The following is a 14,316-nucleotide window of genomic DNA, read 5'->3' as shown; positions in this document are numbered from 1 at the left end:
AATACTTTCCAAACAAAAACAGGTAAAAGCAGTTGCTAGAATTTTAAATGAAATTATTCTACCTGATGTCAACAAGTCTGCTGTAAATGGGACCTTTCCAAGCTCTTGACACATTTTTATGTCCCGATTTCACAGCTTTCCCCGGCTATAACAGCATTTGCATGGAGTTCTTTTTTTTTCTGCCTATGCATTGTCTTAGATTTTAAAACTCCTACAGGCAATGATATATTTTACAGTAAATTTTGTATAGCTGGCTGCACTTTCTTTTATATAATAACTCACTGCTTTTATAAAAGAACATATATTTCAATAGAGTTTTTCCATTATATCATCTTATTTGACTATCATTGTCTTGTGGGGATGAGCAAGATGGCATTACAATCCCAGTTTCACAGAAAAACTTTTAAAAAGATTAAATAGTTTCTCAAGAATACAAAACTATTCAACAGCAGGGTTGAAGCAAAAACCTGAATATTCTGAGCTAAAACTGAAACCAGTTTTCGGACTTCTTTGTTTTCGAAGCAGAAAAAAGCTACAGTTATTTTCATGTAATCCTCTTAAGTCTAGTTAGTCTATGTCCTGGGTCAAACACGGGGGACCCATGAGCAAAATTTTGGGGATACTTGTTGTTTAGCCCAAATGCTGTTTATAAAGGACAGCAGGAAGCACAGCAAAGGACAATCCACTGTGGCAGAAACCTTTTCCTAATAGATGCTGGTAAGTAAAATTAACTAATAAAGGTAGTCAGGAAAACCTACCAGCAAACTGGATACTTATTTAACTCTTGAATTCTCCTGATTAAGGACAACACAGTTTAATATAAATTTAAGTAGGGATATTTCACCACCATTTTCATTCTTGAAAGTCTATGCCACTGCATGGTGTTTTCCTGAAAATATTTAGCTGCAACAAAATTACTCTGAATTGTACACACAGGGCCTCAAGCTCCCACATCGCCATGTGGAACAAAATCGACCTAATCTTGGGCCTGTAGCCACATTAACAGATGTTTTAGTTTGTGCCATTTTGTTTCTTCCTATTTTTCTATTCTCCTTAGTAGAGATTTTCAGTATTTAGTGGACATAAGCATCACCTGAGGTGGTTTTTTAAAATGCAGGCTTTCAAGCCCCCAGTGATTTGGATTCTTTGTGTCTAGTGTTGAGTTGGTGAATCTGCATTTTAACAAATCCCTCTCCATCCTGTGACACAATGCAATATTCACAACACACTGGTATGTGGGATAAAATTTCAATCCCTTATCATAGCATACACAGTCTTCCCAACCTGGCCCTTATCTATTTCTATAGTCTATACTTCTAACAACCCAGAGAGGATGCTACTGCTCTAGTTGAACTCAAAGATTTTCAAGCTAATTCAAATATTTGTGCCATATTTCACATTACTTCCTGGAATACATTCCCTCCAGCCAAGATTTATCATTTTATTTTCCCATCATCTTTCAAAACTCCTAAGAATAACAGGCTCCTGGGATGAGGTGGGGTATTTCCTTTTATCCCGCTCCTCACTCCAAACATGTTCTCATACAATCTGCTAACCATCGTACCCACCTTCTCTGCTTCAGGGAAATGGGAATGCGTATGTGAGACTGACCAAATATTTTCCCTAAGTTTTTTTCAAACTGGAAATGTTAAAAAGAGATAGACCTTTACTAGTGAAAAAGCTGAGGATTATAAAGGTCAGGAGCTATGTGAAGAGTTGTTGCTTGAAAATGGAGGAAGGCACTCAAACAGAACAAAGCTAACATCCAGAAAGCAACAGAGATAGCTAATAAATGCAAATTAGCCAAAATACAATTTTGATTGCTACCATATATTTTAAGCTAAATATCCTGAAAGAATTATTACTTGGCCATATGGGTATATCTTATATAAGAAAAATATATTTAATTCTAAAATTTATTTAGGACATTAGCATTGTCTATAGTTTACTTCAAAATGTTGATAATATTTTAATATGATAGCATATATTAATATGTAGCTATGATGGTTTCTTTTAAATGAGTCAAAGTTGACAGGACATTATAATGTTTTCTAGGATTAAAGACCCTTTGAGAAATTGATGAAAATTATAGTTTCTCTTAATGCAAAAAAGAAACATGCACATTTATAGAAATTTTGACAATTTCCAGAGAAGCACAGATGTCCCTGAAGCCCAAACAGGGACATCTTTGAAATCCCTGGACTCAGTGAGGCTTGCTTTGTTCTGTTTTCCACATCTGCTCTACCAGCCTACCTGTGTACATAAAAACAGATAAAGTAAATTGGCATTCATGAAAAATGAAATAAATTTAGTATCCTGGTCAGCAATGGTACACAATAAAATGGATGAGATAATTCTATGTGTCAATTAAGAATTTAAAAAATACCTTAATATAATTTTGTTTTTTTAAAGAAAGGCAGACTGCCACGTGCAGCACCTCATCTGGATGTGTCTGGAGCCTTGGAAGCTTAGCTACCCTACCTTCTCCTACAAACGGACCTTGAGAGCTTGTTTGGAGGTTCGAGCAGGGGAGCGCAGCTGCTCTTAGACCCTTGACCAAAGAATGGTCCTCCTCTCTTGGGGAAGGCTGTCCTCTTCGAGAGAGCCCACAGCTTCGGGAGCGATGCACATGGAGTGGAGAGAGAGGAAGGGGACACTCGCCTAGCCAGCCAGATCAGCCAATCAACCCTGGTGATTAATGGGGTGACAGATGTCACAGCCAGATCACCCTCACATCCGTTAATATAACCAATTTTCAAATATCTTCTCTCTTGCTTTTCCCTAAGGTCACGAACACGATAGGGATGTCCCCTCTCACCACTGTTCAACATAGTACTAGAAGTCCTAGCCTCAACAACCACACAACAGAAAGAAATAAAAGGCATCCAATTCAGCAAGGAGGAAGTCAAACTTTTACTCTTTGCAGACAACACAATACTCTATGTAGAAAACCCAAAAGACTCCACCTAAAATTGCTAGAGCTGATACACAAATTCTGCAAAGTCGCAGGGTATAAAATCAATATACATAAATTGGTTGCATTGCTATGCACCAATAATGAAGCAACAGAAAGAGAAATCAAGGTATTGATTCTATTTATAGCTGCACAAAAGACCGTAAGATATCCAGAAATAAACCTAACCAAAGAGCTGAAAACAATAGAACACTTATGAAAGAAAAAAAAACTGAGGAAAACAAAGAAATGGAAAAACATTCTATGCTCATGGATTGAACAAGCAAATATTGCGAAAATGTCTATATTACCCAAGGCAATCTACACATTCAACATAGTCCCTATCAAAATACCACCAGTATTTTTCACAGAGCTAGAACAAACAATTCTAAAGTTTGCATGGAACCACAAAAGACCCTGAATAGCCAAAGCAATGTTGAAAAAGAAAAGGAAAGCAGGAGGTATCACAATTCTAGACTTCAAACTATATTATAAGCTATAATCATCAAGACAGTATGGCATTGGCACAAAAACAGACATACAGATCAATGGAACAGAACAGAAAATCCAGAAATGGACCCACAACTATATAGTAAACGAATGATACAGCAGGAAAGAATCTCCGATGGAATATTATACCATATGCAAAAATAAATTCAAAATGGATGAAAGACCTAAATGGAGACAGGAAGCTATTAAAATCCTGGAGGAAAATACAGGCAGCAACCTCTTTGACCTTGGCTGCAGTAGCATCTTACTAGACATGTCTCCGGAGGGAAGGGAAACAAAAGCAAACATGAACTATTGGGATCTCATCAAGATAAAAACTTCTGCACAGTGAGGGAAACAATCAAGAGAACCAAAGGTATCCTATAGAATGGGAGAATGACATATAGGATAAAGGACTAGTATCCAAAATCTATAAAGAATTTATCAAATTCAACACTCAAAAAAGAGATAATCCAGTTAAGAATGGGCTGAAGACATGACCAGTCATTTCTCCAAAGAAGACATACAAAGGGCTTACAGACACATGAAAAAATGCTCAGCATCATCAGGGAAATACAAATCAAAATCACAATGAGATACAACCTCATACCTGTCAGAATGACTAAAATTAACAGAATAGGAAACAACAGATGTTGGTGAGGATGCGGAGAAAGGGGAACCCGTTTGCACTGTTTGTGGGAATGCAAACTGGTAAAGCCACTCTGGAGAACAGTATGCAAGATTTTCCAAAAGTTAAAAATAGAACTACTCTATGACCCAGCAATTGCACTATTAGGAATTTTCCCAAAGGACACAAAAATACTGAATCAAAGGAGCACATGCACCCCAGTGTTTATGGCAGCATTATCAATTATAGCCAAATGACGAAAAAAGCCCAAATGATCATCAACTGATAAATGGATTTGTGTGTGTATATGGATATATACATACAAACATCTACACACACATATATAAACATATCACATATTTTTGTATATTTACAATTATATGATGGAATATTAACTATCAAAAGGAATAAAACATTGCCATTTGCAACAACATGGAGAGAACTAGAGTGTATTATGCTAAGTGAAATAAGTCAGTCAGAGAAAGACAAATACCAGATGAGTTTGCTCATATGTGGAATTTAAGGAACAAAACAGATAAACATAGGGGAAGGAAAGAAAAAATAAAATAAGCTAAAAACAGAGAGGGAGGCAAACCATAAGAGACTCTTAACTATAGAGAACAAAATGAGGGTTAATGGAGGGAGGTGAGTGGAAGATGGGCTGGATAGGTGATGGGTACTAAGGAGGACACTTGTTATGATGAGTACTGGGTGTTGCATGTAGCGATGAATCACTAAATCCTATTCCTGAAGCCAATATTACACCATTTGTCAACTAACCTGAATTTAAATAAAATCTTGAAATAAACAATTTTTTAAGAACTAAAAAAAAAAAAACAAATAATATCTCCTCTCTTAGTTTTGTTTTGTTGGTTTAGTTTCTGCTTTATTTTTTGTTGGTGAAACTGTTTGCTTGCTTCTTTTTCTTATGATTTCTTAGTATATTTATCTTGTCTAATGTGAAATACAAATGCTCCTTATGATTTTTTCAGATTTCTTTATGATTTGATACAAAATACAGGTGCTTACCTGTCACCATTCCAAGTACTTTGTCTTCATATCTGTTGACTACAAAGATGGGGCAAGACTTTAAAATATAATTCAAAATTAAATAGATATTCTACATAATGAATAGAGATTCTAAAGTATCAGTATCTCATGGGACAATATTTATATTATTCCAAAGTCTGACATTTAATAATACATTTTGTACTGATTTCTAATGACTACATGCCTGTTTTATCTTACTTACTGGAAATTATCTATGGGCAGGTTCTAGGTCTTCTGCTTCCCATGTCATTTTCACAGGGCACTTTGGTCAGCATTATGAGCTGCATGTTTCAGAAACAAATCAAACTGCCTTATGGGGGAAAAAAGGAAGAAGGGTGTCATTGTCTTCAAAAAAATAAACAGATAAGGGATATGTTGGAAGCCATTTTCCAAACTCACTAAGTTGGGGAAAAAAAAACTCTTTGTGAGGTAAGGTAGGTTTGCAAGGCCTCCCGCTGTCAGATGGTGACTGATGTCTATCCCCCACTCAGTTATTTTTGCTTGAGCACTGACCCCCAAGGCGCCTTGCTGACAAGTATCAGGAGTGAGTTGTCTCCTTATTCTGGCCCTGAAATGCTAATTGCACCTTGTGAAGGAACTGTTAGGAGTTTCTTCTTTTGTGTTTATGGGAGCAAATATTACATTTCCAGAGAAACCTGTTTTTCTTCCCCTCAAGAAAACAGGCTATTGACCCCTTCTCACAAAGAACTAACTTTTGCCTTTGCTATGCTAAAAACATATCCTTGTTTTTAATGCTAAAGATACCTTCCTTCCCCATGTGATAAGCATCTAAGTCACCTATATCAATCACTATTGATAAAGATTATGCATGAGTCTTCTACCAATCTATGTTCTGGGAAACTTTTACATTGCAAAAAATTTATCATCAGAAATCATTGTCTAAGGCAATTGCCAGTTCTGTTTTGTGCCCCATACATTTTTCAATACATAAGGCTGAGACTCTCCAGTCAGTGCAGAGATGCCTGTCTGGTGATCAGAAAAAAACTCGAGGCTCTCTCACTCCCTTTCACTGATACTGTCCATCCTTCAGGGAGCCCTGGAACTGCTGGAGCTGGACTCCGGCAGTGATAATTCTTCCTTTTGATACAACTGGATCCCAGAGTTCAAACAATGATGCCAGGGTCAGTCCTGCCTAGTTTGCATGCCCTTCTCTGTGTTAGCTTTATCATTTGGTGGGTTTTTTCCATGTGGTTGCTTTCAGCACCTCCAGACTTATCACCCTTGACTTCTCTTTCTTAATGCTATATTTGTACATTTCTAGAAGTGAGTGCTATGTACCTACCTTGAGTAACATACACATCTCTGAATATATCTGGACATAGGGATCAACTTTATACAAATTTTATGAGTTAAGAAGTGAGAAGGGGTACTTGCTGAAAGGAAAATGCAAGCATGATTATCAAAAGAATGGCAATTAGCAGAAGAAAATGGGTGCTGGACAAGAGAAAACATATACACGCTGAACAGAAATTATTAGCTTAAAGTACATATCAAACACACCTTGGTTGAAACAGCATCCTCTCTCATTCAAGATTGCAGATAAAGAATCTTTTTTGCTTGTGTTAGACAGTGCCCATTTGATTGCAAGGCACAAATACCCACTCAATATACTTCAAGCAAAAATTGGTTTTACTTCATTCTCAGTCAATGTCACTTTAAGAATGACAGCAAAGTTTCTTGAAAACCAAAAAGCTGTCAAGCAGTGAGGCCTGCGGGGTGAGGGGTAGGGGATGTTATGATGGAGGCTACAGAGTAGAAAAGAGGATATATCCCTTATATTTTGTGTTCTTGTGCATTTGTCTGTCTCTCACTCTAAACCAGCTTCTCACTTAAAAATCATTTATTCCATGGTTTACAAATGGCCTCCCTCATCTAGGCCATCCAGAAATAGAGAACCTGACAGCAGAATGCATAGGAATTTTTAGCCCAGCTGCCCACAAAAGCCTCATTTTTCTAAACCAGACCTGATGGACCAAGGGAGGTCAGGGACCCACCTCTGGCTCCCTAGATGAGTTATCTGAAAGTTGAATAGGAATGGAAGGGTTGAGGATGAAAATGACAGAGCTGAAAGGACATCTCATGCTGGACCTAGATGGAGGGCAAATCCCTGGAAAATGACCTCTTTTGGGGGCAAAGAGAAAATTAATACATCTTTAAGGCATTTTAATACAAAATCTAATTCTGTATGCTATACCAACTGCAAAAGAGTAACGCAAGAGGAAATAAATAAGAAAATACAACTCTAATAATGGAAATTGCATTCTCCTTGTCAGGCAAAAACCAAATTTCCATTTAAGGAAAATGGTAAAGAATAAAATGATGTATGCATAAATGTGAATTTCATTCATCCATTTTAAAGCACATTTACCAAAAACACTTTACTTTATGTATTAGATAAGTAATGATTATAATTAGTAGAATTTGAAATTTCAAGGGATAATAAAAGCAACCAACTTTTAACTCCCACAAGATGTAAGGAATTCTAACATGTGACATATATTCATATTTATATATCTTTGAAATTTATTTTAGTGTTAATACCAAACTCGTAGAGAATATCTATCTAAATAATGTTATTTCAAAAATAATGATATAATATATATTACAGTCCCAGCTTCTAAAGATTCACTAACAGCAAAAGTAAGGTGTTTTTTAACTGCTTTAGCTATATTTCCTTTTTGCTCTGAATCTGTTGATACTTTTTAAATGGAAATGAACACATTTTCCCATTATATTTGAGTAAATTGAATCAACCACACAGAAATGTGTGATTCTGGTATATACTCCTTTTCGATACTCCATTTAAAATTACCCCAAAAAATGTCTAATGCTATTTACGATAGTACCTTCTAGAAAAAAGGAAAAACAAAACTGATTTAATTCATTATACAGCAACATCTAGCAGTAGAAAATCTACCAAATGTTTTCTGTTTGTTTTTATGACTATGTATATAGAAGCTTATATTCCTACATGAAACGGGTAGCTATCAATAGACTACAAGGAAATAATACCTCACTTGAATATTTCCTTAACTTTGTCAGTTTAGGGTCATTAACTGTGATCATCGTAAACCTGCTGCTGTGAAATCTCTAGTGCATGAAGAAAAAGAGAATTTCTAAGAAATTTTCTAGCAAATACATCATCTCCAATCCTCTGAGATTTCTGGGATTATCTTTCTGGAATTTATATCTCCCAGGTTCCATTTTAACATTCACCTTTCTGAGGAAATAATTTTGCCAACTAGTTATGATAAGGAGTTTAAAGTCAATGGTGTAGGGGTTGAGTTCCCCCTTCTCCACTTATTGGTTATGTTAGGAGATTTGCGACAAGTTACATTCCTCTCAGCCTGTTTTCTCAACTATAAAATGGCTACCGACCTCATGGGGTTTTGTGTGGATTAACTGAGATAAAGTGTATAGAGCACTTAAGACAGTACCAACACAAGGCAAATAGTCAATAGTAGCCATTGTTGGGAAAGAATCCATTATTTAAGAAATAATAGTAAACACAGGGCCATTCCTACTTCTGAACTTAAACTGCTTTTATAATACATATGGTAATTATTTTTCTATATGTATCCTATCCACCCTCCCTGAACAATCTGCCCCTTGAAGATAGTGATTTTGTCTTATATTTTCATAAATAATCCAGATCTTGGTACAAATTAGGTCACAAAAAATCATTAGTAAATGGAACTGAACGTAAACTCTCCCACTACCTCATTATTCCTTCCAGGTTGCAGAACGATGTAGCTCTTTATCCTGCTTTATACAATTGAATACATAAAATAGATTGCCCTCTGAAACCTTCAGCCAGCTGCCAGAATGAAAGAGGCAGCTCTTTATGGTAAAACAGGCTACACAATGCTTTTTAACTAGTTAGAGGAACGCAAACTCTCAAGGCAAGGACTGAGTTAATGTCTAATAAAATTTGACTGCTATTCCATTTTAAGTACTGACAGTGTTCTTAGCAGTCAGTACAGAAGAAAGAGGCTACAACATTCTTTGAGATATTGCATCAGAATTTCTCATTCTGGGCTTCAACCCTTGCTGCATCAATTTACATTCTGAAGGTTATCTTCAAAGCCAGAAGGATGAGGAACTGAAAGGTTTGAAATAAAAAAAAATTCTAGGGGTTACCACATCTGAAAATCCTTACATTTTAAAATTGGCTTCACCTTGATAATAGGACTCTGATTGTGGTAAGAAACAGCCTTAATTCTTTTCCCCTTGAAAATGTACTTTTCCAGAATGCACTGAACTACTTTTAAAGTTACGTTCCTGGATATTGACTGCAAAAACTTGCAGGTCCTGAAAGGGTTAGCATTTCTTTTCCTTTAGAATCCTGACTCAACTCTGGGGCCAATAATCAGCAAACTAAATCAAATCCTAGTTAGGCGCTTTGAGTACCTCCCACTTGTTTCTGAAGATGCCTCAAGGGTTTAGCTGTCCTAGATAAAATTGAGCAAACACTGAAGTTGGGTGCTAAATTACAGAGTGGGGAGAGGTTGACTAAAGTCAGATAACCTAACACCACCTGGAGAGTAAGGAAGAAATGTTTATTCTGATCTGGGGACAGAAAAGAGGGTAATAAAAGGACTTTGCTATACGAGGAAGACAAATGACTGCTATACTGAGGTAGAGAAGGGAGGAAGAGAAGGAATTTCTAGATGAAAGGTAAAGACTAGAAGAAAGTGGTCACTTTGGGTAACGGTTCTAATCAACCACTGCAAATCATTCCAAGTTACAAATGTAGAAAAGCTGCTCCTCTTGACAGAGCAAATGCCCCTGTTAAAAATATTTTCCTGATAATGCTGGGCATGGCTTGGGTTTAAACTTGGATCTTCTTTCCTTTCCCTTCTATAGCCCCTATCCCTGCCCTTAGCCACCTTTACCAGGCACATGACTTGAATTAATTTATATATCTTGAACACTCCAACATTTTTATCTTTTAAGCTCCACCTCCCTATTTAACATTTCAGAGTGGGTATCTCAGCCACCTAACTATACCACTCTAATGCAGAACTCTGGATCATCCCACAAAGTCTGCTTCACTCCAACTCTCCTTGACTTAGTAAATGATGCAACTATCTATCTACTTCCTTCTATTTTCCCTGACAACACCCAAATCAAAGCAATTGTCCTATTTCATCTGGATAACTTTATCTGTCACCCTAAATGGTCTTCCACAGACACCGTTGTCCTGATGGCATTCATTCAGAGTGATTTCGTTTTTCTTTCAAGGAACAGGGCTTCATGGTGTCACATTCTGAATACAGGTATTACATGGTTTACCTTTGCTCTTAGAATCTAATCTCAAATTCTTAATGTAGCTTAATGGTCCAGAGTAATCTGATCCCTTTCAATTACCATTTTTCTTCTCCCTCCTTACATTCCAGACACACCAATACCTTAAACCTGCAAAGTCCTATCTGAGTGTAGAGCCTTTGTAAACACTCTTTTTCCATCCTGACTCTCAAATACCTTCACAGGGTAATTCCTACTGTTGCTCAAGACCTAACTTAAATGCCACTATCTCTGGGAAGCCTTCTGCATGTCCTGGAGCGGGTGGTGTACCTCTTTCTTCTCTCTCCTTTTTCTAAGCTGTAAATACAGGATTCTCTATACATTGTGTGTGTGTGTGTGTATGGTCTAACTCTAACTATCTGTGAGCTTAAACAGAAGAAAGCGCAGTATCTGTAGTGTTGTGTGCTGAATGTTCATCAGCTGGCAGGGTGCCTGGCATGCAGTAGGGAAATAGTAAATATAGTACTTTTAGAAAACTTACTAATGAAGGAAGCAAGTATATTAAAAGATCAAGTAAAGACAGCAGCTCTATGAGTCAGTGTCCTCCAGAGAAACAAAACCAATAAGAGATGGGGGGGGGGGGTTGAGATTTATTATAAGGAAATGGCTCATATGAATATGGAGGTTGGTAGGTCTTCTGATACACAAGGTGAATTGGCAAGATGGAGATCCAGGAGAGCTGATGGTTTGGTTCCAGTCCAAGACCAAAGGTCTAAGAAACAGGAGTACCAATGCTGTAATTCAAAGGCCTTCAGGCACGAAGAATTATCTCTCACTCAGGGGAGGGCCTTATTGTTCTATTCAGGTCCTCTGCTGATTAGATGAGTCCCACTCACATCATGGAGAGGCAATCCACTTTACTCAGTTTACAGATTTAAATGCTAATCTCATCCATAAACACCCTCACAGAAACCCTCAGGACCAAATACTGGGCACACTGTGGCCCAGTCAGGCTGGCACAAAAAAATTAACCATTGCACTGGCTAAATGGTCTAAATCAGTTTGTCTTCTTATTGGACATTAACTGTCCTTATATCTCCAAACTATTAATGTCAAAGCCAAAATCTTAACACACCAAAGGTTTCAGCAAAGCCAATTTGTCTGACATGTTGCTGGACATCTCTGTTAGGATTTTCTTTTCCTAACTCCTAGGTTGCATTTTATTTACAAAGTGTAAAAGCCAAGAAAAGGCTCGTAGAACTAATCATGTTAGATGGTCCATGGGCTCTCTCTATATGCCCACCACAACCACAAAAAATTCCCCCAAACTCTAACACAGTCTGTCTGTTTTTATCAGATTTTTCTGATGTTCTGGACACACTTAAAGTGAGTTATAGTAAAGAGAAAAAGAATTTAGACCTGGATACCGAATACATTTTTTTCTCATAGTCTAAGGGAACAAATTGTAAAATAAAAGTTAGCTATTTACCCGGGACTCTCTTAAACAATGATCCACAGCCTCTAGCTTTATTTCTCTGTAAATCCTTCCTCCTCTCAGTTCTCAAAAATGATTCCCTTCAAATACAAATCCCCATCCTCACATGGAAGAAATGCTCAATCTTGTCATAGGACCCATTGTCTTCTCCTATCCAAGTTTCACAGGGAAACACAACCAAGCACTCCAGTACATTTTCCGAAGTTCATTCATTCTAGGAAAAGGTGATGGAGGGCTCCAGCAAAACACTGCACCGGGAGACAGAGTTTTGACACTCTAAATCTAGTTCATATTGATCGCTTTTAGTATACTTGGCTTTTTCATCAGTCAGTTCTCCAAATGCTATGGACTGAATGTTTGTGTCCCTTCAAAATTCATATTGACATCCTAACCTGCAATGTAATAGTATTAGGAGATGTGGCCTTTGGCAAGTAATGAGGCTGGGAGGGTGGAGCCTTCATAATAAGATAGTGCCCTTATAAAAAGACACAAAAAAACTTGCTTTCTCCCTCTTCTCTACCATGTGAGCATGCTATTTGCCATGCTGGAAACCTAACTTCAGACTTCTGGCCTCTAGAACTGTGGAAAACAAATTTCTGTTGATAAGCCACACAGCCTACGGTAATTGTTACAGCAGCCCAAACTAAATAAGACACCAAACGTACACATCATGTTCCCAGTACATGCCAGACAATATGCATTTTGAGGGTCACCACCAGTGGTGAGGTGAAGATAGGCCCCCTTCATACTTTCAACTATCAGAGCACAATACATACACACACATACATGCAAACATGGCCTCATGGAAAAAAGATTTTTTTCTCAAATGTAAGTTTGTTTGCAAAAGCTTTTCATGCCAACAGTGGAGACAGCAGTTTACATTTTAATGCAGAGCAGTTTCTCTCCTGTTCACACCAAGTCAGGTTCTATCTTTGCCTCAGAACCTAACAGATAATAGTGCATGCATATCAACACAAACATCTGTCCCACATAACCACCCCTCAGTAAAAAAATTACATAAAAATATACCTTTGAATTGTTAATTAGTCTTGTTTTTCTTTTTTCTGTCATCCAAATGCTGCCTAGTCCCACTTCCCCCCAACTGGTGTCTATAAAGCAGAAGGGGAACAGAAAAAGTTCAGGAAGATGGACTTTTTTTCCAGTGATACAAATATACACTGTGTTCACTACACACACACACACACACACAGTCAAGTCAAACTTGATGTATCTTAAAATAAAATACAACTTGTTGTAACAGGAGAGCTCTTTTCTAAATGCAACTTTGCAGGATGGATTTTTAAAATAGGATCATACTGCAGTCACTAGGTTCTTGAAAGGTGACCTTCACCCCCAACTACATTAGTCAGCAATTCAATTTTCTCAGTATCTTAAAGAGGTGATAATAGCTGCAAATTGTCCTAGCATATGCTACCAGCTGCTTCTTTAAAGCAACAGTTACACAACTTCAGTTTTCTCAATTTGAATTTTTTTTTAATGTTCTTCTGCAGCAGTTGTTTTACATTCTCAAACTCAAGTTTGAATTGAAAGTTTGGAACTCATATTTGCAGGAAGAGCCAACAGCCAGTCCTGACAAAACCTATTAAAGCACTCTTTTTGATACATAATTTTACCTTTCCATAACCTCATTATTTTTTAAATAACCCAAAGTGATGTCCTTTTTGATCATGGTTATGTCATTTGTCATTACAATTTCACCCTGCATCTGAAATAACACCACATATTTTCAAAGAACATTCACATCTCTCACTTCATGAAGTCTCACAACTGCTGTGAATATGGTATGTGGTATATAATATTAACCACAATTCAGAGTAGGAGAAATGGAAGCTCAAGGAAATTAGAGTGTGAGTATCTGCAAAAACTGTCTTGAGCCCCTGCTCTTCCAGTACCCAAAATTACTCTTGCAGCACATCATCATAGATTCAACATTCAACTTTATAGGATAGCCTCATAAAATTCTACCTTTAATTTCTTCAATTTATCCAAGCTCCAAGCTTTTGATGCCAAATATCCCTTCACCATTTCTTGTTGTATATTTGACCATAATTCAAAGTGAATTGAACATCTCCTACTATCTTTTTCTCTTTCACTAATTTCTATTGCTATTACCTGTCACCTACTCTGACTTAAAAACTTCCAGGTTTTTAGAGAATCACATATCCCTTTGATAAATAAAATTAACATGATGTCACCCAAATCCTCCACCTGAGAAAACTTCAACAGCTTCCCGATTCCTGCCTCAGTTAGCTGAACCGTCTCCCAGGCCCTTCACATCCTTTAACAACAGGTTGGAATCATTTTATCTACTGACCTCATTGCAGTTGCTACCCACCCCTTGTCCTGGTTCTAAGCAATTTGTGCACTTTATTGCCTTGTGAAAATACCAGACTCATTCTGAATGTCTCCTTT

At 37.2% G+C, this 14,316-nt stretch overlaps 1 long non-coding RNA gene across 1 annotated transcript in view; it reads right to left on the bottom strand.

Moving 5' to 3' along the window:
• The window catches only part of LOC115293153, a 42,211-nt gene that overhangs the window by 27,365 nt on the left and 530 nt on the right, over positions 1–14,316 (bottom strand). The window contains exons 2-4 of the long non-coding RNA XR_003909390.1: positions 12,913–12,992; positions 5,323–5,430; positions 5,100–5,138 (exon numbers count right to left, since the gene is read on the bottom strand). This is a non-coding gene — a long non-coding RNA (uncharacterized LOC115293153). The remainder of the gene's footprint in view (positions 1–5,099; positions 5,139–5,322; positions 5,431–12,912; positions 12,993–14,316) is intronic.

Source organism: Suricata suricatta, chromosome 6 (assembly GCF_006229205.1).
Source record: "Suricata suricatta isolate VVHF042 chromosome 6, meerkat_22Aug2017_6uvM2_HiC, whole genome shotgun sequence".
NCBI lineage: Eukaryota > Metazoa > Chordata > Mammalia > Carnivora > Herpestidae > Suricata > Suricata suricatta.
This window is presented reverse-complemented; position numbering and strand designations above follow the sequence as displayed.